The sequence below is a fragment of the Canis aureus genome, chromosome 12 (assembly GCF_053574225.1).
Source record: "Canis aureus isolate CA01 chromosome 12, VMU_Caureus_v.1.0, whole genome shotgun sequence".
NCBI lineage: Eukaryota > Metazoa > Chordata > Mammalia > Carnivora > Canidae > Canis > Canis aureus.
In genome coordinates, this window is record NC_135622.1 from 19951389 (window position 1) to 19976920 (window position 25532).

The window sequence follows — 25532 nt, forward strand, 5'->3', positions numbered from 1 at the left end:
TTTTAACTTTTAATTTGAAATAATTTTAGACCGAAAGAAAAGATGCTAGCCTCACAGGAGCTTGGAAGTGTCAGATAAATTAAACATAAGAACACATTTTGAGTTTAGAAAGTACCTTAGTTCAGTTGCTGTTGGCTTTTGTCCAACTATGACCCTGGGAATACCTTCATCAAGGTGGTAATTTTTGAGCATTGTAATTACTTATTTATATATATTTCCTCCTTAGTAGAAAATCAGGGCTGTGTCTTCTTTTTAGAGATTTTTATTTATTTGTCCATATATAACATAAATAATAATAATAATAATAATAATAATAATAATAATAAAATAAATAATAGCCCAGACAGAGGCAGAGACATAGGCAGAGGGAGAAGCAGGCTCCCTTCTGGGAGCCTGATGTGGACTCAGTCTTGGGACCCAGACATCATGCCCTGAGCTGAAAGCAGATTCTCAACCGCTGAGCCACCCAGGTGACCCCAGGGCTGTGTCTTATCTATCTATCTATCTATCTATCTATCTATCTATCTATCTATCTATTTATTTTTATTTTTATTTTTATTTTTATTTTTATTTTTATTTTTTTTTATCTCTCTCTTGCTTTCTGTACCTATCAGATCTTTGAAAAGATGAATAGGAAGTGCTGTAGGGAGCAGTCTAGAAATACAACCTAAGAATAACCAATATCATTCAAAACCAATCAAAAGCACCATTGAATGTTATATTTTGTGGCAAAGGTACTTTGCCTTTGTAGTCTTGAAATGGAGTGACTACTCTGGATTATGTAGGTGGGCTGAAATGTAGTCACAAGTGCCCTCATGAGAAAAAGTGAGAGACTTGAACCCAGAAGGCAATACAAAAGAATCAGATAATTTGAAAATGCTGTGGGGGGATCCCTGGGTGGCGCAGCGGTTTGGCGCCTGTCTTTGGCCCAGGGCGCGGTCCTGGATATCCGGGATCGAATCCCACGTCGGGCTCCCGGAGCATGGAGCCTGCTTCTCCCTCTGTCTGTGTCTCTGCCTCTCTCTCTCTCTCTCACTGTGTGCCTATCATAAATAAATAAATAAATAAAAAGTTTAAAAAAAAAAAAAAAGAAAATGCTGTGGGGCTGGCTTGATGATAAAAGAGGGGGTGATGAGCCCAGGAATGCAATGAATGCAGCTCTAGAGGTTGGAAAAGGCAAGGAAAGAAATTTTTCCCAACATTCTCCTGACAGCATCTTGACTTTAAATCAATGACACTTGTTTCAGACTTATGGCCTCCAGAACTCTAAGAGAGTAAGTTTTTGTTTTTTAAGCCATGAATTTGTGTTAATTTGTTACAGCAACAATGAGAAAATAATGCAGGGCAACCTCCAGGTGTGGGTCAGAAGCCTGTGTTTATTACTAATTGGTGTGACCTTGGGATATTAATCTCTCTGAGGCTTGCATCTCTCACTGTAAATTCTAATTATGAATTTACTTAATAGATTTTTTTAAGTTTTTGAGACAAATGGTATCTTCAGTGCTGTCCATTAGTAATATAATGCAAGACATATGTGAGATTCATATATGAAATTTTCAGAGAAATTTTAAATTTTCTAATTATATTTTAAAAAGTAAAAGAAACATGAAAATATTGTTTATATGTTACATAATCAAATAAGTTCAAAATATTATCATTTGGGATATATCCAAAATATTAACTTACTTAATATTAATTACCTAATTACTTAATATTAAGTAATTAATATAAACATTATTGAGAAATGTTGCATTCTTTTCCTCATATATTTTAAGAATGCAGTGTGTTTTGTGCTTATAGCACATTTTAATTTGTATCAGCCATCTTTAATGTGTTCAGTAGTCACATATAACTATGTCTAGAAGGTACTGGGTAGTGATTCTGACTTAGGATCAGTGCTTTGTAAGTGAACAGTTACTGTTATCTATGAATTTGGGATAATCCCATTGACTTCACAGGCTTTTTATGAGCGCTAAATGAGATAATGCACAGAAAGGACCTGACAAAATAACTTTTTTTAAAAAAAAAAAACTATTTATTCATGAGAGACGCAGAGAGCGAGAGAGAGGCAGAGATAAAGGCAGAGAGAGAGAAGCAGGCTCCATGCAGAGAACCTGATATGTAGGACTTGATGCAGGGTCTCCAGAATCATGCTCTGGGCTGAAGGCAGGTCCTAAACTGCTGAGCCACCCAGGGATTCCCCAAAATAACTTTTCGTACATGTTCAGTAAAGAGTAATTATCATCATTATAGAAAGTGTGAATTCCTGACCCTGTGTCTTAAACACAGAGGGCTCAAAACATCAAGTCCACCTGTATCAGACCTGGAGCCCCATGTCTGTTGCCAGCAGTGATGTTATCCTCTCTCATCAATTACTGGATGTCTCCCATATCATCTGCATCTCCTGATTGGCCTTTCCAGTCTCCAACTTCCAGACTTCACTAGCCTGAACCATTGCAGTCCCATCTGATTACAGGTATGATTCAGCCCTGAACTTCTTTTAATCTCCCATGACTCCTAATAGTAATAGCTAATTGATTCAAGAAGCAGGGTTCCAATGACTGTAGGAATAGAGCAGGATTGTGTTTATGTGAAGGAAACACTTAATCCCAAGGTTTTCCCTTTCTTCCCCTCTTAAATTGTTTCCAATGATTTTGATGTAGGAATGAGTTAGGGATAGATGGGACTAGGCAGAGAAAGATAAGGGAAAGGCCCAGAGTCAGGCTCCCATAAATCCCAAGGACACCAAATGGTCCAGAGTCAAGCTCCTACCCATCCCAAGGAAACAGAGATAGAAAGTAAACAATGAAAACAGAGAAGAAAGTAAATTAGGCTCCCTAGCTCCGAAGTTTTAGGGAATATCTTCCTTTGATGGTTACCAGACAATCCCAGAGATTCACCAGACCCCCAAACGCTAGCCATACGTCAATCACTTGAGACAGTACAAAGAAATTTCAAGGCCTTGGATTCCCTAGTTAGGTTCCCAAAAAAGGGACAGTCAAAAAGCCCTCAATGGCAACCCTGTTGGGATCCCTCCCACTCCAGAGAGCTTTCTCTGTATCTTTGCTTAAAAAACTTCTATTGCTTTACTCACTCTCCTGTGTCCATGAGATTCATTCTTTGACTCTGTGAGATAAGAACCATGCTCTCCTGTGGCAATTTCAATGCCTTGCTGTCTACAGTTTCTTAACCAGTTCTCCAACAGAGAGTCCCCTTGACATGCCTTGGGCTGGAACTTCTGTAGACAACACAGGGAACTAATTAGGCCTCTGCTCTAATGTGGCTGTTAATTTCCTATGCTTTCGAGTCAGACCTAATTTGAAGTCCCATCTCTTCTATTAACTAGCTATGAGTCATTGGAAAATTACCTAATCTTCACAAGATTTAGTTTGTATGTTTGTAAAATGGCAATGATAATATTACTTGGAGAACTAAATAGAAATTATAAATGCCTGCCACACATTTAGTTTATGCCTAATAAACCTTAAATATAATTGCGAGATTTTTTTTTAATTAAAAGATCTGACTTTGAAATTTCTGTCCCTGGGGGTAGTCTTAGTTCTTGGGCAATAAATTTAAAGTGAGTTTTCATTGGAGTCAAGGAAGCTCTCCTCTGACATCAGAATATATTATATCACTTGAACATTAATCAAATTATCTAATTTCATGACTCAGTATTGTAACTCATATCTGCAGAAGGATTACCAGCTTTCCCTGGCTATACCTGTAAAGTTCCAAAATAGAATATGAACTGCTGACGGAGCCTTCTTCCTCAGCCTCAGCCTTCACCAGGCTATAACCCTTTCCCAAAACCTTCTTCTGGCCACACTAATGCTTTGCTTTTGCACAGCAACCAATTAAAGCTTGAGTGAGTTGGAACACTAGCTTGTAGAAGACCTTAGAGTTGTGTAGTAGTCTCTATACATTCCTATTGTATAGGACTTTATCCTTGTTTTATTATACCATACAGAGCACTAAATATTCCTCTTCCATAGGTTCTGACTGCTTTTCCACTTAGATCGTTAGTGGCCTTTCTCTAAGACTAGGGGCTCATATTCACCTTCTTCTGCCTGTTAGTTTGTGTCCCTGATAACCTACTGATTTTTGCCATCACTTCTCTTACAGGGCTAGTGCTTTGTCCCCATCCCTGGTCTTCTGGCTGGAAATTAGCATTTATATATTATGGGAACTGCCACTGGCTGGTGCTTAAGTATTTCATATCATCTACATTTGCTACTGCTGTGCTCTATTTTACCAGGCTAATGATTAAATTCCTCCTGAGCAGGCTACATCCCACCGAGAGCATGGGTATCAGCCCTTGTGGCTAGAAAAACTGCCTACTACTTCTGGAAACTTCCCATCATTGTCTCTTGTACCCTATATATTGGCACTTTATAATGACGATTAAGTATGTCTCAGCCCTGAGGCCATCTAAGTCACTTTAGTGGGGAATGATTTGCTGTTTATAGTCTGTTTAGGCACTCCTATTTGCTGGCAGAGGAAGCCTTCAAAAAGCAAGCCCCTTGCTAGGATCTGTCTTCATATTGATCTCTAGTATATTCTCCATTGTGAAGACCTATTGGTTTGGGTCCCTGCTATCTCTGATACTCTGCTATCCTGATCCACATACCTGGGAAACCACCTGGTCCCCTGTAAACTCACAAACATCTGCCCCTAGTCTGTTATTACCAAGATTTATTCACAGAGGGATTTATCATCAGAGGTGTTAGGATCAGAAATAATTATTTTAAGCTTCATTTATGTAAAGAGACTTGGACTCAGAGTTAGGAGATCTGAGTCCTAGCTACAAGTACTCTTGAGTTTTGTGTGCATCTTCTCTGGATATGCATTAGGCTGGTCCTGTCTAAGCCCTGTTGAGGGATTTCTTGGATATCTGGTTGATATCTGGTTTATAAATTCTACTCTATCTCCAGGCCTGCAGGCTCACATTTTAACAACCTTTAGGCAGAATTCACCTCACTGTCATGTATTTGGCAAGCACAGTGTTTTGTTTAAAATTAGACTCAGAAAAATAAATAAATAAATAAATAAATAAATAAATAAATAAATATAAAATAAAATTAGACTCAGATACCTAACATCTGTTTTACAACACCAAAAAAACCAAAAAAAAAAAAAAAAAAAAAAACAAAAAAACAATTCTGCAACACCAGCTGGGTATCCTACAATTTAACTCAGTTCTGACACTGTCTACTTGGAGACAGTATCTGATTCCACAGATTCAGGTTTCAAGACTGCCCCCACCTCTTTGAGAAGCTGATCACAAATCCAGGCTGTTATCTGTGTCTTAGTACAAGCAACTACAAATTGAAGGTGTCCATAACTCCCTCCACAGGTTCAATTAATTAGAGTGGATCACAGAACTCAGTAAGATACTTACTTACTAGATTACCAGTTTATTTTTTTAAAGATTGATTAATTGATTGATTGGAGAGAAAGAGCACGCATGTGTGCATGCCCCTTCTTGGAACAGGTGGCGGTGGTAATGGCAGAAGGAGAGGGAGAGAATTCTTCAAGCAGACTCCCAGCTGAGCACAGAGTCCTTATAGGGCTTGATCTCAAGATCCTGAGATTGTGACCAGAGCAGAGAAATCAGGAATTGGGCACTTAACTGACTGAGCCATCCACGTGCTCCAGATTATTGGTTTATTACAAAAGGATATAACTCAGAAACAGCCAGATGGAAGAGATGCGTAGGGGCAGGTGTGTGGGAAGGGGTGAGGAGCTCCCAAGTCCTCTCCAGGAGCACTACTGTCCCAGCACTGCCACATGTTTTTCACCTCAGAAGTTCTCTGAATCTGTCCTTTTCAATTTTTATGGAGGCGTCCTTACATGGGTACAATTGAAATCATTGGCCATTGGTGATTGAAACCTCCAGCCTCTCTTTCCTCCCTGGGGTCAGAGAGTGGGAATGGAAGTTCCAAATCTCCAATCCTCTTTAGTTTCCCCAACGACCAACCTCTATATTGGGCATCTCTTCAGAAGTCACCTCATTAACATAAATTCAGATGTAATTGAAAGGGGCTTATTATGAATAACAAAAGGCTCCTTACACCTTTATGTTCTTATCACTTAGAAACTCCCAAGGTTTTAGGAGCTTTGAGCCTGAAATGACAAACATCAAATATATATTTCTTACTAAAAGTCATAGTACCACAGGATGCCTTAGTAAAGCCTACCTTTCCACATCCCCCACAATCCCTATCATTCCATTTTGTCTTCCGCCTAACCCAATACACACTGTACGTGGCCCTGGAGGCATTTGAATTTTTGGCTTCAAGTCCATCCTATAGAGATATTGACCCTCAGGGTTTATGAAAATAAAAACAACCATCTCAGGTTCATTTTCCTAATGAAAGTGGGTTTATTAGGGATGAAAATTATTTACTTTGACATCAAAGTAGTATGTCTATGCAGCAATGGTTATAATTAGACAATTCCTACAACGTCTACTTACTGCCATCTGGTTTATTTCAACAAATCAACAGCTTAGCTCAGTTATGCTCTTCTTCAAAGACACCCAGGTCCCAGACACCAATTTCTGGGACGTGGTCAGCAAGAGAAGTATTTTGATTTTGCATAATTGCATTGTACCTGCAGCTCTGAGGCAGGTTGCGTCTAGTTCCAGCTTATGCTCAATTAGGGATCTATGATTCAAAAGCCTGCTTTTCTGCTGCAGGCCCTCCCTACTTGCCCAAAGGCAAACAAGTACATCATGGATCAGGGAAAGTTTGGGGTGAGGGGCAGTGTTCAGAGGATTATTATAGTAGGCAACTTCTAAGCCCCAGATTCCCCACTTCCTGACATTGACAGCCACGTGTTATCCTTTGCCTTCAAGTATAGGCTGGGTTTAGTAACTCACTTCTAACAAATTGTGTACAGCAAAAGTGATAGACCATCACCTTGTAGAGTAGATTATAAAAAAAAAAAATTAGGGTTCTCTATTGCTCTCAAAGTTCTCACTCTGGAGGAAGCCAGCTACTATATTACAATCAACCTTACTCAGTAGCCCATGTGGCAAAGAACTGATGAAAATCTGAGATTCCAACAGTCCTGCCAACAGCCACATAAGTCATTTTGAAAGTAGTTCACCTCCCACCTAGATCTTGAGATAACCACAGCCTTGTCCAACACTGATTGCACCAAAGAGAAAGTAAGGCAGGTGGAGCAACATTAGGAAAAATGCATATTATAATGCCATTCCTTTGTGCCATTGTAATGGAAGCATATTCTCACTTGGTTATTTTGGGGGCACAGATTCTAAGACTGTGATTTGGGGGCAATTTACTTAATGCATCCATCCCAATTTCTCAATCTTCAAACTCAGGTGATTGGTCAGATGGTTTATAAGGTTCTTCATCTGGCTGATTTATTCTTTACTTCAGCATATCCAGAGAAAGAAGTCAGAGAGAGTGTGCTCCTGGGTTTGGCCTGGTCAGAGGTCGAGAATCAATCTGTGTGCAGTGTGGGAATATTTACTGAAGCTAATGAGAAATGAGCTCTGAATACATTAAGGAAAACACAGGATTTTTATGTATTTATGCAAATTATGCTAATTAGCATCGGCAAACAAGAAATAGATGTCCAGAGAAAGGCTGATGTTTGTTTTTTCTCACTAGTGCATGTTAATGATCAAAATAAGATTTGCAAATCGGCCTGTATCTATCTTCCAAGGTTAATATTGTAATTTGGTGATCTTTCAAACAGCTTGACTTGTATTACAGTGCTGGGACACTGCCAAGAAACCCAATTCAGCTCACCAATGTCTAGTAATTTTATACCTGATGGTGGACATTGGTTCCTCAGGAGGCTCATTCTGATAGAGAGGAAGAGAGGGACATAAGAGAAAAAGCCACTATCTTTCCTTTATGCTGCAGGTTTTAACTTTGTTTACATTCAGATATACAAACTCTCTTAAGGCAAAGTTGATATCTGCATTTATTAGCAACTTTCACATAGGATATTTTATCTCTGATCATTTTGCTACTTGCTTTTCCTGGAAGAAGAGAAGGGTGTGTGTGTTTATCACATAGTTCATGACAGGAATTGACAGAGTTTGTTAGCTGCCATCAATGCTCAACTGGGCTGTCCTGTGGAAGAATGAGCAGATTGGTAGTTGTGGCTCCTTTAGTGGACTCACTAGGACAAATATATAAAAGTTTCAGATAAGAGCTCTCAGCTTAACTGGAAGAGGAAGTTTCTATGTTAAAATTGATTCAGAGTTGGCCTAGATTGGAACAGTCTACTCCAGACTTCAGTAAACAAGATCAAGCAGTTGCTGAATGACTATTTCTTTTAATTACCAAAGAAAAACATCTTAAGGTGATTTGATGACCACTAAGTCACCTTCCAAACTAGACACTGTGTGAGCCCATTACTCTCTGTAGGGCAGAAAGTGAGCTGCACTTAGACTAATTCTATTACATGTATGTTAATGTCCTAGAGGAAAGAGGAATGTCTGCAGCAAAAACACTAGTGAGCATATCCATGCACTAGCATGGAAAACTTGTATAGCTCTAATGACAAAGTCATTTATCTGGATTAAGATATCCTACCTTTATTAAGGTGACTAGTGGTGCTCGCTTCGGCAGCACATATACTATTAAGGTGACTAGTGCCCATAAATGGGGAAAAATTAATTGAAGTTTCACAATTACTAGAAAGAGTTACTAGCCTAGGAGGAAAAGCATGTAGAGTAGAGGCAAGGAAGATATATTAGACCAGTGACTCTAAAACATCAGTTCATGGTTTGGCTGAAGCAGAATGACCGTGGCATATCCTAAGGCTTTCTTAGGACCTAAGAGAAGGACTTTGGAATTTACATGATAAATAAACTTCCCCAGTGATTTCATGTATAACCAGTTTTAGGAACATCTGTATTAGATGGCACCAAGTTTTCCTAAAACTTTAAAATCCCTAATAATTTTAAGTAGAACATTTGTATTTCATACAGGTTGCATTTCACTACAGGATCCAGTTTAATATGCAGTTTTATGTAGTCAGTGCATTAGACTCACCTAAGAATCATCATTCCTAATAAAGATGACTTTTACTCAGGGCTTTGCTGATTCTTTTCTAAACACAGATGTTTGCCATACTTTAGAACTGAGTGTATACTGGGATTCCAACTCAGAGCTCCTGATTCTAAATTTACTAAGTAGAAGGTCATTATATATGATACATTATTGGTATATCTGTGATGATGAAAATGAGGCATTGGCTCTCACTTTGCCTCTCAAATAACGAGCAAAAGAGAGAAACAAGGAAATGTCATCATTGCAGAGTTAAGACTCATGCATGTAAATAAATATTGAATTATGGTACAAAGACAAGATGAGATTACAATCGAAGTGGTGGTCAGGAGAAAAACAAGATATATAGATATTGAAAATAGCAGGAGTTTAGTAAAAGAAGAGAAACAAGATACGTAGATATTGAAAAGAGCAGGAGTTTAGTAAAAGAAGAGTTTAAGTAAACTTAAACCCCAGTTTTCTCATTTGTAAACTTCCCTGGAAGAGGGAAGTTCCAGAAGAGGTTGGAACAGCTTGGCACAACGTGGAATCTATAAAATAGGCTTAACTATTGTGAACATCTTATATGTGAGTGTATTTAAATTCTCCTCTGCTGCTTAAAATCATATATATATATATATATATATATATATATCATGGGATTTTGACACTTGGTAATGTTCACATAATTGAACGAGGATTGTTACTTAGCTTCATTCCATACTCTATTGAGTTTGGTTACTAACGCTGCTCAAAATCAAGAGCAGATTAATTTTCCAGACAACCCTATTGTATTGGCTGGGAAGGAAGTCTCTGGAGACAAACTGCTGAGCCCAAATTCTGTTACCTTAAATTCTCTCTACCTGAGTGCTATAAATTGTAAAAATGGAGATAATACATAACAGTTATCCTACAGAGTTATTCTGAAGATTAAATAATTAAATACATGGCAGGTGCCTAAACCAGCAACTGCCACATTAGCACTTGGTACTATAAGCTGGTGTTGTGAAGAGAGGATAAATGAGGCCAGTGATAAAAGTGAGGTGCTGTGACAGTATATCTGGAAGTTCCAAGATCCTGAGTGAAGGAGATGCATACCACCAATAGTGTGAGGCTCTTCCCAACCACCTCACTTTCCTAGTGTAATAACAAATATGGACATTTCTCTGTCTTCACTGGCAAGCTAGTAACAAGTTTTTAGTAAATGTATATATAACTCAGTCACTTCTCCAAGTCAAGAGTTGTATCATCAGTGCCTAACTCATAGCAGACTGTCACAAAAGATTGTGGAATGAATGAAAATACAGTGAAATTCTATTATTAAACCAGATTATTATACTAGCATCAGAGAATAAAAATTATGAATTACTATTTAATTCCCTATGAGTGCTATGTTTTGATGCACTTGTTATGACATGTTTGATCTGAAAGTAATATACATATTTTTTTTTATCTGAAAGTAATATTGAAATGAGTTGTTACAGACTTGTTCCAATACTTGCTCAAGAAAATGTCTCTGTCAGTGTTCCCATAGGGAGTAGCTGAGCTGACTCTGCTATATCATATTCTAGAAGAAGCACGTTCTAGAGTCAGCAACCTGGATTCTGGAAATACTCTCTTCAACCTTGAACAAGAAGTCAACCTCCCTAAACCCCAGTTTTCTCATTTGTAAAATTGGGATGATAATAATAATGCTTAATTAGAATGAAAACCATTTGAAGATTAAATGAGGTATAATACTTAGCGCATAGTTCTTGGCACAATGTGTCCTTTGAAACTATTAATTGATATAGTATTATTTTGTATAATTATCACTATCATTTTTAGTATATCATTCAATGAATATCACACAAACTATAAAAAATAAAAAATAAGCACTTGTAAAATAGGGGACATTTTAAATATTGTCCAGATAATTGATGACATAAGAAATAATTGTTCATTTATTTGGGTATAGTGATGATACTGTATTTATATCTCTCTGGAAAAATCCCTATTTGCTAAAGTTATAAACTGACATTTATTGATGGAATAATTAGGATCCACTTCAAAATAATCTGGGTTGGTAGGGAGAGGGTCCAAAGATGAACGGTACTGGCCATAAATTAAGGATTGATTGTGTTAGCAACTAATATATGGGTATTCGCTTTACTCCTTCCATATATACATATATATATATTTGAAAACTCTCATAATAAAAGTTGAAAAATAATCAGCGTGACACACACATATATGAATATAAAAATAGCATGCTGAAGTTTCTGGTTGCTAATCAATTAAATTCATCTGTATTTTACTTTGTCCTATCTATTCTGTACCAAACACTGTATTCAATACTAGAAGATATAGATCTCCAACAGTAAATACTCCAAGGATAGCCCACATTTTGTTTACTTGCTTGTTTGCTTGTTGGTTTGTTTTGAGAAAGTAGGGAAACACAAATAATGTTTGAATACACTTTCCATCATGATTGTCATTAGTGCTTTTGTAGTGCTTTTTGTAGTGCAAATGACAAGCAATGTCAGAGCAAAGAAGAGGTAGCCAAAGAAACCTTTATGGGGAAGGTGAAATTTAAATACAATATTGAAAAATAGGATTTCAAAAGGAGTTGTAGAACCACACCACTCCAAAAATACATCAAAGGGAGACTGTATCAAAAGGTAAAAAGAGAATTAAGATTAAAAGGACAAATGAGAAGAAAAGTAATGTGAAGTGATTCAATTATTCTGAAGTGTCATAGGGAGGATCCTGTATGATGCCTGTACCAGTTTCCAAGGGCTGCTGTAACGAAATGTATTTTCTTACAGGTCTGGAGACTAGATGTCCAAAATCAAGGTGTTGGTAGAGGTATGTTCCCACTTAAACTTGTAGTGACACCTTTTTTTTTGCCTCTTCATAGCTTTTGGTGGTTTCTTAGCAATCTGCCATTCCTTAACTTGCAGCTATATGACCCCAAACTCTGCCTTCATCATTACACGGCTTTCACTGTGTGTCTCTGTCTTCACCAAGGCTATCTTCCTATCAGGACACCAGTTGTAGTGGGTTAGGGGCCCACCCTGCTGCAGTATAACCTCACTGTAACTTAACAAATTACATCTACAATGACATATTTCCAAATAAGATCACAGTCTGAGGAACTGAGGAACTAGAGTTAGGGCTTCAGTGTATTTCTTTTTTTTGGAAGGGGAGGGGAATTCAACCCATAACAATGCCAAAACAGAAATCTTTTCAAGAGGAAGAAGTTATATTATAGAACTGTTCTCTTGAAGCAATTGGATTATTTGGGTTCTATTCTTGGTTTGTTAATTTCTTATCCATGTGACTGGGCAATTCCCCTCAAAAGTTCTCTGAACCTATGGAACAGAACTACTCATATACAAATGACAGTTCTTGAAAGACAAAAAGAAATGATTATAGGAAATCACTTTAAAAATCTCAGAGCCCTGGACCTGAACTATGTAAAGTGTTGTTATTACTGATCCTTCTATCCAAATGTCATTCACTGGCTCTATACAGACAAGGCTAGAAATCCCAATGATTGGGATCATTTTCCAGATGTGAAATCTTTGTCTCTAAAACATCCTTGATAAAGTCTTAAATGCTGTCTCAAAGAGAAAGAATAGTGGAGGGTGTTTAGCAGTGGTAATGCAGAGGCTTGAAGAGGAATGAAAAAATAAAGCATGGCACACTTCTGCTTCTCCAAGTCCTCTCGTCTCTATAGGAGGGACTTGTACACCTCCGCCCATAAAGGGAAGGCTCAGACAGTTCTTTTCATGCCCAGTCAGCTTTCTCCACACAAAAAGACTAATTAATCTGATTGGTTGGAATTTCAGGTGGTCAGTGAGTTTCAGTTTTCCCAGGTAGTTACAAATAAACTTAGGCTGTATTTTGATGTTTTGTTTTATCCTGCCAGTTAGAGGTGTATAAAGTCAAGCCTATGACTCTAACAGCTTACTGGGCAACTCAGGGTTCCCCAGACCACCCAGCTATCTAAATAGGTAAGTCTTAAGTTTAAGAGGTGGGGAAGAATGATCGGATCCCTACTTCTAAAAAGTCAGCTATATCGGGGAGCCCTGTGTTTTTTTAGTTATTGGCACTTGCCTGGCCAGTATATAAAACTACTATGTTGACCCCATTGGAATATGCTTTCTGTGCTTATTCTCTATCATTGATATTCTCATGGAGAGCAGAGGTCAATATTAGCCTGCTTCACTTCCCTACCTCCTCAATGTCCAAATAATAGGCTGATCTGAGCTATAGACAGAAAGCTTAAGATGACAGTACTTAAGTCAACTAGGGACAAATCTCACCTCAACAATGATTCAATAGAAAGAATAAGTTCCAAGGTGGCCAGGAAAAGGGTCTGAGGTGAGTCAGCTCTGGTGTGACAGGATCATGTTTACCTTAAAGAAGCAAAAATCTTACTAGCCTGTACCTTTCAAGGCACACACAGCTGAAGATCCTTTTATTTACCAGAATGCCGTGGCAGCCTGGAGGAGATGGGGTGTGGGACAAGGATGAGTTGGGGGCCAGGGTATGAAGCAGAGAATGCACATCATGGGGACAAGCTATGAGGAGGTTGTTTGCAGCATCTACCACCCCATTCATTGTCAGGGTGACATAGTAAGGACAGCTGTAATCAGGACTATGACGATGGACTGGAAAGTTACATGGGGAATGCATGATAGCATTAAAATGCTCTGAGAACAGATGGGGCACTTTAAACAAGAGATGATCTGGGCCCCAATCCATCCAGATAGGCTCAAGATAGAGCTGTGATTAAAAAGCCTTTGTTTGGTCAGGTTTGAGGCAAGAAATGATCAAATTAGGATTAAATATATTTTGCAAAATGAGAAAATAAAGATAGACAGGAAGAGATGACACCTAGAAATTTATTTACCAGTATTCCTGGTGATTTTTCCCCACATAGTCATTTTTTGTTATTAATTTAAAATTCCCCAAAGTAGACCAGAAAACTAGACTAGCCATTCACCAGAGCCTCTCCTCTCCTTGAAGCTGGCCTGTTAGCCATAGGTGTTGCATGGAAGGTCTTCTGAGTGCAACTGATGCTAAATCTGGCAGCTAAGGAAAGCATCACCCACCGTCATTCATTCCTCTTAGCTAAAGGAAATGTTCTCCCACAGTCTCCCTCCCACTCAGAGGCCTCCTCTTTGCTTTTTCCCTCTGCAGTATGAAACACAGCTGTCAGTTGTCTGAGCAGGGCCACACACATGAGCCATTTGTAAAAGGAGTGGGTGCTGACTTCAGGCAAAGCAAATTCTTCTGTCTCTACTGGATATCAGTCTAAAATTACCTCAGAACTATCTGAGGAAACCTAGGATTTCTCTCTGCCTTCAGTGACTAAATTTTTTTTTTCTTTTCTTAGTCACTTGGGCCTAATCAGCTGAGAGAATTTGCTAAATAGAAATAGGGCTATAACTATGCTGAACTATGCTGAGATGTTTTAAAGCTATCTAAGATAATCCTCGAATCACAGGATGATTAAGGAATTTTTTAACATTGTATTCATTGCCTCTACAAATCCAGAAAGGTGGTCTTCAGGGTTTCACATTCCAGTGTCTAATCTGAAGAAATTTCTAATGCCCTGAGTGGTAAAAGTCAAAGGTGATGAGTTCAGGGTCATCTAGATCACACTGATAAACAATAGTGGCTGGAAAGTAACCTGAAACCCAGTCATAGCCTGAAGCTGAACTCCAATCCCAATCCTGATGATGGTTACAATCAAGCCTTAGTGCCTACTCAAGACTGGACCGTCAGCCAAGTCCCAGAGAGAGAGGACATTCAGAATATGCTACAGGTTACTTTACATATGTCTAAATTATTCTTTCCCAAATTTTCCCTGTAACATCTATGAAAACATGGCAGAAGCAGAGTGGTAACAATGATAATGCCAATCTGTGAAAAAAAAAAAAGTTGCTCTGGTCACTGGTTGACAGTAGAATTGTGAAAAATGAAGAGTGAGTTAAATATCTATACCTGTCAACACAGACAGTAAGGAACCTCAATCCAACCTGCTTCATATTCTGACATCAGAGAGTCAGGAGGTGCTACCCATCAGGAAGTTCTCTGCCACTTTTTACCTTAACTTATACTTAAGGGCATTCTATTCCTTATCTATACTCCTAATTCCAGTTCTTATTCTTCATCTACTTGGGAAACAAGCTCTCAGAAACACGATAGGGACAAAGGCAACAGAATGACATGCATTGCACCATAAGATGTGAGGTTACTGATAGGTAAAGTGGAAACCCTGAGGCATGCATCACATAGGAGGCAACTTTTATAATAGCTTGTGTAGTAACCATGGAGCATGTTCACATTTTAAGATGCAAAACTAGTGTATTATTCTGCTCAATTGCCATAATGAGATACCACAGGCTGGATAGCCTAAACAACACATGTATTTTACTACATTTCTGGTGGCTGGAATTCCAAGATCACAGTATCAGCAGAGGCCTCTGGTAGGTCCTCTCTCCTCAGTTTGCAGATGATGTTTTCTCATTCTACCTTCACATGGCTACTTTTCTTTTCTTTATTCTTTCTTTCTTTTCTTTTCTTTTCTTTTTTTTTTTTTTTTAACGTGGCTTCTTTTCTATGTACATACTTAGAGAAAGAAAGTTTGGGTGTCTTTCCTTCTTTCTTTTTCTTTCTTTTTTTCTTTCTTTTTTTTCTTCTTTTCTTCTTTTCTTTCTTTCTCTTTAAACTCAATTAACCAACAAATAGTTGTTAGTTTAGGTGTAGTGTTCAAAAACTTATCGGTTGCATATAACATCCAGTGCTTATCATATAATGTACCCCCTTTAATGCCCCTCACCAAATTACCCCATCCCCCCACCCACTTCCCCTCCTGCAAATCTGTTTGTTTCCTATAGTTAAAGAGTTTCTCATGTTTTTTCTCACTCTCTGATGACTTCCCATTCAGTTTTCCCTCCCTGACCCTCTGTGTTGTTTCTTATATTCCACATATGAGTGAAACCATCTGATAATTGTTTCTCTGATTGACTTATTTCACTCATCATAATACCTTCCAGTTCCATCCACATCAGTGTAAATGGCAAACATTCATCCTTTCTGACGGTTGAGTAATATTCCATTGTGTGTGTGTGTGCGTGTGTGTAATATATATAATATATAACTTATCCATTCATCTGTCAATGAACATCTCAGCTCTTTCCACAGTTTGGCTATTATGGACATTGATGCAATGAACATTGGGGTGGAGGTGCCCCTTCAGATCACTACACTTGTATCTTTGGGGTAAATACCTAGTAGTTCAATTGCTGAGTCATAGGGTAGCTCTATTTTCAACTTCTTGAGGAACCTCCATATCATTTTCTAGAGTGGCTGTACAAGCTTGCATTCCCACCAACAGTGTAAGAGGGGTCCCCCTTTCTCCATATCCTTGCCAACATTTATTTTTAACTTTTCGTATAAGGACACCAATCTTATTGGATCAAGACCCCATCCTTTTGATGTCATTTAACCTTAATTATCTCTTTAAAAGCCCCATTTCCAAATATTAAGTCACATCATAATTAAGGATTCAATTTATTAATTTGGGAGATGTGCATGCACAACGCAGTCCCTAATACTCTGCCTTCTGGCCCTGCAAAATTCATGTTCCTCTAACAAACAAAATGCATTCACTCTTTCCCAATAGCTCCAAAAGTCTTAACTCATTCCAGCATCAATTACAAGTTCATAACTCATCTAAATCAGATATAGGTGAGATTCGAGGTATGATTTATCATGAGGCAAAACTCCTCTCCAGCTGTGAACCTGTAAAACTGAACAAGTTATAATATGCTTCAAAAATACAATGGTAGGAGAAGCATAGAATAGACATTCCAATTCCTAAAGGGAGAAATCAGAAAGAGGTGATGGATCCTAAGCAAGTCTAAAATCTAGCAAGGCAAATTCCATTCCATGTTAAGGCTTAAGCATGACCCTATTTGGCTCAATGCTTTGCCCTTGGGGCTCACTGAGCTGGCAGCACCAACCTCATGACCCCAGAGGGAAGCCTAGCCTTCTAGCCTGTGTGATGATGCCCTGCCCCAAAGTTGTGAAGGAAAGCCTTTTCCCTGGGGCACTCAGTGGCATCATCCTGGCTAGTTGATAGTAAACCAAGGAAGTGGCCCCATCTCTGAATCCAAGGAGTAAACAGTCTTACTTTCAGGGCCTGTGGTCAGAGGGGCAGTCCTGATGACCTAAGACACCTTCTGGGTAACTTTTCTCTTTTCTGGAAGGATAACAAATATTTAAAACTAGATATTTCTAATGTCCCAAAGTGTAGAATCTGAGAAGTCTATAGTCTCCTTCATTCCATCCCATTTTCTCTATCCGTGTTAGTCCCAATTGGTGGAGTTTTTGCTGGTATAATTTTATCTGCATTACTGGCTTCAGCTGAGTTGACAAAGTAACTTCAAGGATAATCTTTTTTTTTAAGATTTTATTTATTTATTCATGATAGACAGAGAGAGAGAGAGAGGCAGAGACACAGACAGAGGGAGAAGCAGGCTCCATGCTGGGAGCCCAATACGGGACTCGATCCTGGGACTCCAGGACCGCACCCTGGGCCACAGGCAGGCGCTAAACCGCTGAGCCACCCAGGGATCCCCTCCAAGGATAATCTAAGGGTGATCTTTATGGAGCAATTTTTGGCCACATGTGGTGTTCTTGAAAGGTCACATTCTCTCTTTTTCTTTTTTTTTCTTTTTGCAATATGGATAAGCTAAGAATTTTCCAAATCTTCAAGTTCTCTTTTTGCTTACCAATTCTTTCAATTTATCTCTTTTCCTCACATTTTTTTTTTTCATAAGCCATAAGGAGAAACCAGGCCAGACTTTCAACACTACTTAGAAATCTGCTCTGCTAATAGCTAAGGTCATCACTCACAATTTCTACTTTCCATCAAACACTAGAACATAGTTGAGAAACTTCTTTGCTACTTTATAATGAAGATACATTTCCTCTAGTTTCCAGTAATATATTCTTCCTTTCCACCTGAAATCTCATCAGAAGAACCTTTAATCATACTTATACTGAGGAACCTGGGAGGCTCAGGTTGTGATCCTGTGATGGTGGGATCAGGTCCGCACTGGGTTCCCCACAGGGAACCTGCTCCTCCTTCTGCTTATGTCTCTGTCTCTTTCTGTGTGTGTCTCTCATGAATAGATGAATACAATCTTTTTTAAAAAATCGTACCAACACTCTATTCATGATGTTGTATGTATTCTCTAAAATGATAAAGGTTGTCTCTATAGCTCTCTCTTCTCTTTCTGGGCTCTCACCAAATTCAACTTCCATAGTTCTACTGATAGTCTCCTCAAGGCAAGTTAGGCTTTTTGTAGCATGCATCCCAAAATTCTTCTAGCCTCTATCCATGACCTAGTTTCAAAGTCACTCCCATTTTATAGTACCAAAGTGTGCATTAGTCTGCTCAGACTGCCCAAAGAAGAAACCACAGACTGGGTGATTTAATTAACAGCCATTTATTTTCTACATTTCTGAAGGCCAAAATCATTGTGCCAGCAGGGTTGATGTCTGGTGCGAACTTTCTCTTTAACTTACAGATGAAGTCTTCTCATTGTCTTCATATGGCCTTTTCTCTGGTATCTCTTTGTTTTCTTATATGGACATCAGTTTTATTGCAATTAAACTTTACCCTTATGACCTCATTTAATGTTTATCATCTCCTGGAAGGCCTATTTCTAAATACAGTCACATTAGGTGGCACATTTAAATCTATGAATTTTGTAGGGGACACAATTCAGTCCATTATCAGTTAGTGAAAGATAAAATCAGAGATTGAAGAAACTTTGGAACTGTTCAACTGGCTAATTTTTATATACTACCTCTGGTAAAAGACAATTGTTCAAAATTAGTCAGCTATACATGAACCTACTTACAATAAGAGAGGAGGAAGCCACAGGAGTAAACTATATTCCTGCCTTTGGCTAATGCTTTCTGGACTCAGGAGCATGATTAGGACTTGATATAAATAACTGTCACTCCAGTTCAGTATTAGCCAAAGGGATTTTAAAATCATTCAGGTGATCAAAGAGAAAATAACACTTCCATTCAGCATCACTGACACTGACTAGGAGGAGGTATCTTTGTTTGAAGGTGAAAAAAAAAAAAAAAAAAAAACAAAGAAAAACTAACATGTCTATGGAAAGATGGCTCTGTATGAAAGAATGACCTAACGTGCAGAGGAAAAGCATAGACATGAAAATGGTTTTAGAATACAGTTGTTCTGTTTTCTCAGTGAAATTCTGGAAAACATGGACTAGAGTATGAAAGAGGAAATCACTAAACAACAGGTTGAAAATTTAACTTTAAATTAAATAGCATCAATAATTTGGAACTAAAACCCCAAGGTAGAAAAGTAGAAGAATGAGATAACTCTAAATTCTCAAAAGATTTCTCTCTAAATAAGCAGTAATAAAAAGTTCTTATATTATTCTTGAATATGAAAATTATAGAAAAAATCTAGGCTTTGGAATTTATGAAACTCAGAGACAACCTTTAAATCAGTGGTTCTCAGTGTGGGTCCCATACCATCAACAGCAACATCACCTGGGATTCATATTAAAAATACAGCTCCTGGGGATCCCTGGGTGTCTCAGCAGTTTAGTGCCTGCCTTCCACCCAGGGCGTGATCCTGGAGTCCTGGGATGGAGTCCCACATCGGGCTCCCTTCATGGAGCCTACTTCTCCATCTGCCTCTTTCTCTCTCTGTGTCTCTCATGAATAAATAAATAAAAACTTTAAAAAATAGAATAGAATAGAATAGAATAGAATAGAATAAAATAAAATAAAATAAAATAAAATAAAATAAAATAAAATAAAATAAAATAAAATAATAAAATAAAATACAGCTCCTTAGGTCCCACTGCAGACCTACTAAATCGGAAACTGGAGTAGGGCTTGGCAATCTGTGTTTTCCCTGTCCCTCCAGGTGATTTAATGCATCCTGAGATTTGAGAACCAGATATAGTAGAGTGAGAAGCACCTTCCAAGTCAGCAGGCAATTTAAAAAAGGATAAACCACAGCAAAGAAGGTATTCATTACTCCATTCGTTTATTCAGTAAAATTTATGGGCTAGCTTTCATATAAATACTACTGTTCCAGGTTATGGGAATATAATGTGAACACTTTAGTCATTGAGCAGTCTGTAAGATATATGAGAAAAGTTAACAATGAAAGAGTAAGGGCATATTAAAAACAACACATGAAAAAGATTAACATATAAGTAAGCAACTTATTATAGTAAATATAAGGATTCTATACTTTAAAAAAATTGAAACACTAAGAATCTCAGGTTGGATAAAAAAATATTCAACATATACCACTTAAGAAAGGTGTATCTGAAGCTGGGGAGGCTCAAAATTAATAATAATAATAATAATAATAATAATAATAATTAATAATAATAAAATATATAGTTGCTAATAACTACTATTTTTAGTTGGTAGCTACTACTGTTATTATTACTATAGTTAAAGATTTTCCAGGCAAATGTAAAGAAAAATAACTAAATGGAACAATACTTATTTCAGAGAAAATATAACTCAGGACCAAAATGACATATCTGGAATAGAGAAGACAGACATAGGTACCACTTGGAATAGGCAGTATTGGCTTTATGAACTTATGGGGCATGACATGATAGGGAGAGGGCCAGTTGTGTCTAAGGGGGTAAGGATAGAGTATAACTCTGAGCCTTTCATATAACTGATAGCACAGATGATTATGTAAATGGTACATGTAAAGTATTTTTAAAATATGCATTTACTTTAATGGGAATTGTAATTGGTTCAGCAAGCCTATGAATTTATGGTATCATTGTTTAGAATGAGGCTAAATGAAAAGTTAATTTTAAAAAATTATTGAGCAGATAATGATACATGTCCTATATCTCTTTCTGAATACAAGAAATAATCAGATATTAAAGTGATCACTAAAAAAAATAAAACAGAAGTGTAGGTAATATTGTGATGACTAAAATGAAATCACCAGGTTGAACAGAATTCATTCATTATTCAACACGCAGTTCTTTAAAGCTATAGAACACATCTACCAGGATAATTTCCTCGGGGGTCAGAATGGTGATTTTTGTCAGAAGCCATTAGGACCAAAGGACCCAGGACCTCTTACTTCATATTCTACTGCAGTCTATGTTTGTTTTGAAGTTAGCAATATGTTGTATTCTATGATCACTTGTATAGTAACACAGTTGTAAAAAGAAGATAGTTATCAGGAATCTGCTTGAAAGCTATTATATCACCTCAAATTTAATGCTGTTAAGCTATGGAGAGGAATTCCTAATAATACCTTTACATCAGATACCGCTTCACATTATGAAAGATCCTCTTTTGCATACAGTGTAGCAGCTTTGTCTCTGGTCCTCTGGCCTGTCTGCTCTGCTACTACACAGCCCTCACACTACATTTTTCATTAGATTTTAAAGGATAGAATAATAGGATAAAGAAGACTTGACCTCTCATCTGTACTAAAATGCTTCAAGCATAACATTATTGAACTTTAGAGAATTGTTCTAAGAAAGAATCACAATCCCAATTTTACCCACAACTACTTAAATCTTCTCTGCTCCAAATTGCCAGTTGGAGACAAATTCACCAGTCACCACAGATATTAGCAACAGATAACACACAACATATGGAAGAAAGCCAGAATATTTCATAAATCTGAATCAGGCAGCTCCATTAATTAGTGAAGCATAATTTATTTTCACCCCAGAGCTAAGCTGGAATGAAATATTCAAGGAGGGAACTAGAAAGCAATTCCATCTGGTGCCAAGGCAACCTGTCTGGACTGTTTGAAGGAATGGAAATTCTCTGCTTAGTACTCTCCAGAAATCATTAAGTCAAAGACTATCACACCTAGGAAGGGCCTTAGATTCATCCCGAAAATGAGAACTTTGTGATATATCCCTTGTTAAGGTTAAGACAAGTCTAGATCCCAGAAAACTTTCTCTTGTCTACCTTCTACTAAATGCTTCTCCATTTGGAGAAGAATGACATGAGCACAAAAAGTTAAAGAGCTTTAAAGCAGACAGATTTTTTTTCTGAAGCTGAGGGTTTAGATGAACATATGTGATTAAAGAATTTTAAATGTTCATATTAAGTGCAAATACATAGAAGTGCTGAGAGAATATGATTTCAGAAATCATAGTGAACTCAATTTTTGATTTTTGTATAATTACTGGAATTGTAAGTCAGGGAGATATTTAAGGTAGTCAATTTAGACTTTAGCACTCCCTTAGACAATCCTTACAGGAAAAAAAAAGAAGAAGAAGAATGAATGAATGAATGAATGTGAAATGGTGGAGGTGTAGTTAATGAGAACAATTATTTTTGTTTGTTTGGTATTTTAAAAAATCATTTGAAAATCACTTAGGGCTACCAAATGTGAAGGTTACCAACTATCCCTGTAGTAGTTGCTCCCTAACTTTATCAGCTCACCCTACTCATTTGTTGCATGTCAGCCTGACTTCCAACTGCCAGCACCCTCATTTATTTGCTTCTCTGGAATATCTCTCAAGCAATGACTTTCTGGATTTGGGTAATAAATGTTTGAACTTCTTCTTCAATGGAGATAACTCAGAAATGCATGTCTACTTTGGGACCTTTGGGTTCAAGCTTCAATTACCAATGTAGTGGTGATGTTTCTGATAACAAATTCTTCTTGATTTCTTTTCCTTTCCCATCACATTTTCTTACTCTCCTACTGGTATTTCCTGAGATCACATCATAAGTAAAATACCTCATTCAAGTATTTTCTTAGAATTCACTTCTGGGAATATCCAAACTAAGGAAATTGGTACTCATGGTGGTTCTAGGAAAAGAGTCTCAGAATAGCATTTTGAAAATAGATCATTTTCAGGACAGTTGGTAGCAGTGACACCATTTCTGGTGGCAACTAAAGGTTGTGGTAGCCACTGCCATCTAAGAATCTTACCTATGATGAACTGGGTGAAGAGGATATATTGGTCTACCTAATATCTCCAGTATTTGGGAAATATGAAGACAGGGTTCTTGGTTGATGTTAGGTGTCATTAGTGCCTCAAGGGAAGAAAACCTAGTCTTAGATGAGACAAATAAGGGTATTGCATCAAAGCAGTAGGGTTTCATGACATCATTTAAAGAGATTCTCAAATCTCCTATAAACCAAGAATAGACTGTAAAGAATATCAACCCTAATACTTGAATTCAAGAGTGACTGGGGGGAATTTACAAAGGAAAATTCATGGTTCCAGCAAGTCTCCTATGCTAAAGTAAAGGCCCTGATAGAAAGGGGTGAAACCTGAGATCTGGAATGAGAATATCTGAATAGACATACTTGAGAACCTTGAACCTCCAGATCCTTTGATCCTTTTGCAGCAGAAGAATTCCACTCCCCATGATGGAGCATAGCATGCTTCCTTGCCTGGAGACTGAAAATATTTCATTTTATTATGTGCCTCAAAAGGTAATGCTTGCCTTCCTAAAGACAGACCTTCTCATTTATAGACCAATAACTAGAGTTAAGTTTTAGCTTGACATGCCTGGAAAATACTCTATCATTCACCAAAGAACTATAACAGAACTTAGAGAAAATACCTGGGGATGAATATTGAGGTTGCTAGGCTGGTGGTGGGGGCAAGATATAAAGCCAAAAAAACAGAGTTTACTGATATGGGGGCATCCTCCTGTGATTTGTGTTTTAATGTCCTGGAGAGCCTCTGGAGATAATCCTAACATGTTTCTGGAATGGCTTATTGAAGCTTGGGGGGAGAAAGATGGCCTACAATGTATGAGATGGAGATATCAGAATTTCCTTTATGGAGTATACAAAATATAGATGAAGGAGTCAAAAGGCTCAGAGAGATGAGAAAACTAGAATGCATATATTATATAAGACCAGAGAACCTCAGGAAGCTTGGTGGAGACTCTTCACAAAAGCACTAAGGAATGCATTAATGGAGGGATGCCAGCAATATTGAAAATTTCAGTGATGGCTGTCCTCTGTGATCCCAGGTGGATGGTAGGAAATTCTGCTATGAACTGGTCTTCCTATCTTCAGTTTATATGATAAGACTATGGATTGGGATATGCCAGGTAGGTACTTTTAATCATCAGAGGCAAAGGAACCACAATTGCCATAACAGGCAACAAGGTAGAATGGTAGATAGGAGTCTAATCTACAGGGATCTGTGATAGTGGTGAATAGGACTTGGTGTTCCTAACAATGAGACAGGTGGGTAGTTAGCAAGTCTTGATTGAGCCCTTTAATCAAAACATGATCAATACATGGTGAGTAGGAGGTGAATGTTGCTCCCTTACTGGAAAAATCACAATTTCCCACCTACTTTCCAGACATCAGCCACTTCTGACTTGGAGCTCAATTGAAGAGATTTCTGGTTCTCCTTGAGAAACAACCCTACAATGGCACCAAATACAATACAATACAATACAATACAATACAATACAATACAATACAATACCAATTCTTCCAATACTTTCCCAAAGGGACTCCCAACTATTCAGCAGTGTAACTGTATACTAGGAAAAATGATATATCCAGATTTTTCAAGGGATGTTGTATATAGGATCTAGCTGATATTTAGGGGATGTATATGGGGGAAAAAGGGAATAAATAGAGTCTTAATCAAAAGATTGTCTTAAAATAAGACAATTACATAAATATCAGGTGACCCAAAGTGTCATCATGTCTCCCACCACCCAATGAAGTGAGAGTGAATTGAAAGGAGACAAAAAGGGGGCAGGAAAGAGCATGCCTGGAATACATGGAATTGTATTGCCTTATTTAGTGTTACTTGCAAGTGGGCAGTTATAATAATCATAGCCTAACAGAGGCATCAAAACTTTCAGGGATAAAAGTCTGAGTTATCATGGACAAGCAACAAAAACTAGCTGAAGTACTGGTTGAATAAGGGGGATAAAGGAATTCTAGAATGGGTTGTAAAAGAGCAATAGGATAAATGTCAGTTATGACCTTGAAACCAACCATAGGAGCATCAGCAGGAATATAGCTTGTCCCAAAAATCTATATCTACATCTTCATCAATATTTATATCTATCTATCTATCTATCTATCTATCTATCTATCTATCTATTTATAGAGAGACATAATATGTATATATAAATATCATATATATTCTTATAAATCATGTATATAAATCATATAATAACCAGAAAACTGCCTTGAAGAGTCAGGGACAAGACAGAGTAAATATGAACAATGGAAGAAATCTGTGCCTCAACATTCCTGGCAGTCTCTTCACTGGATCATCTGTACTTATCCCTAATCATGGCCTAATTTGGCATGTTCACATCATTTTTTTCCTATTGAAAAGAGACTATTTTCACATCATAGAAATAGGTCTGACTTAGCAATTTTCAGCAAAGAGGGAAAGATATGGGAGAAAGGGAGAGAGAGAGAGAGAAACTGAA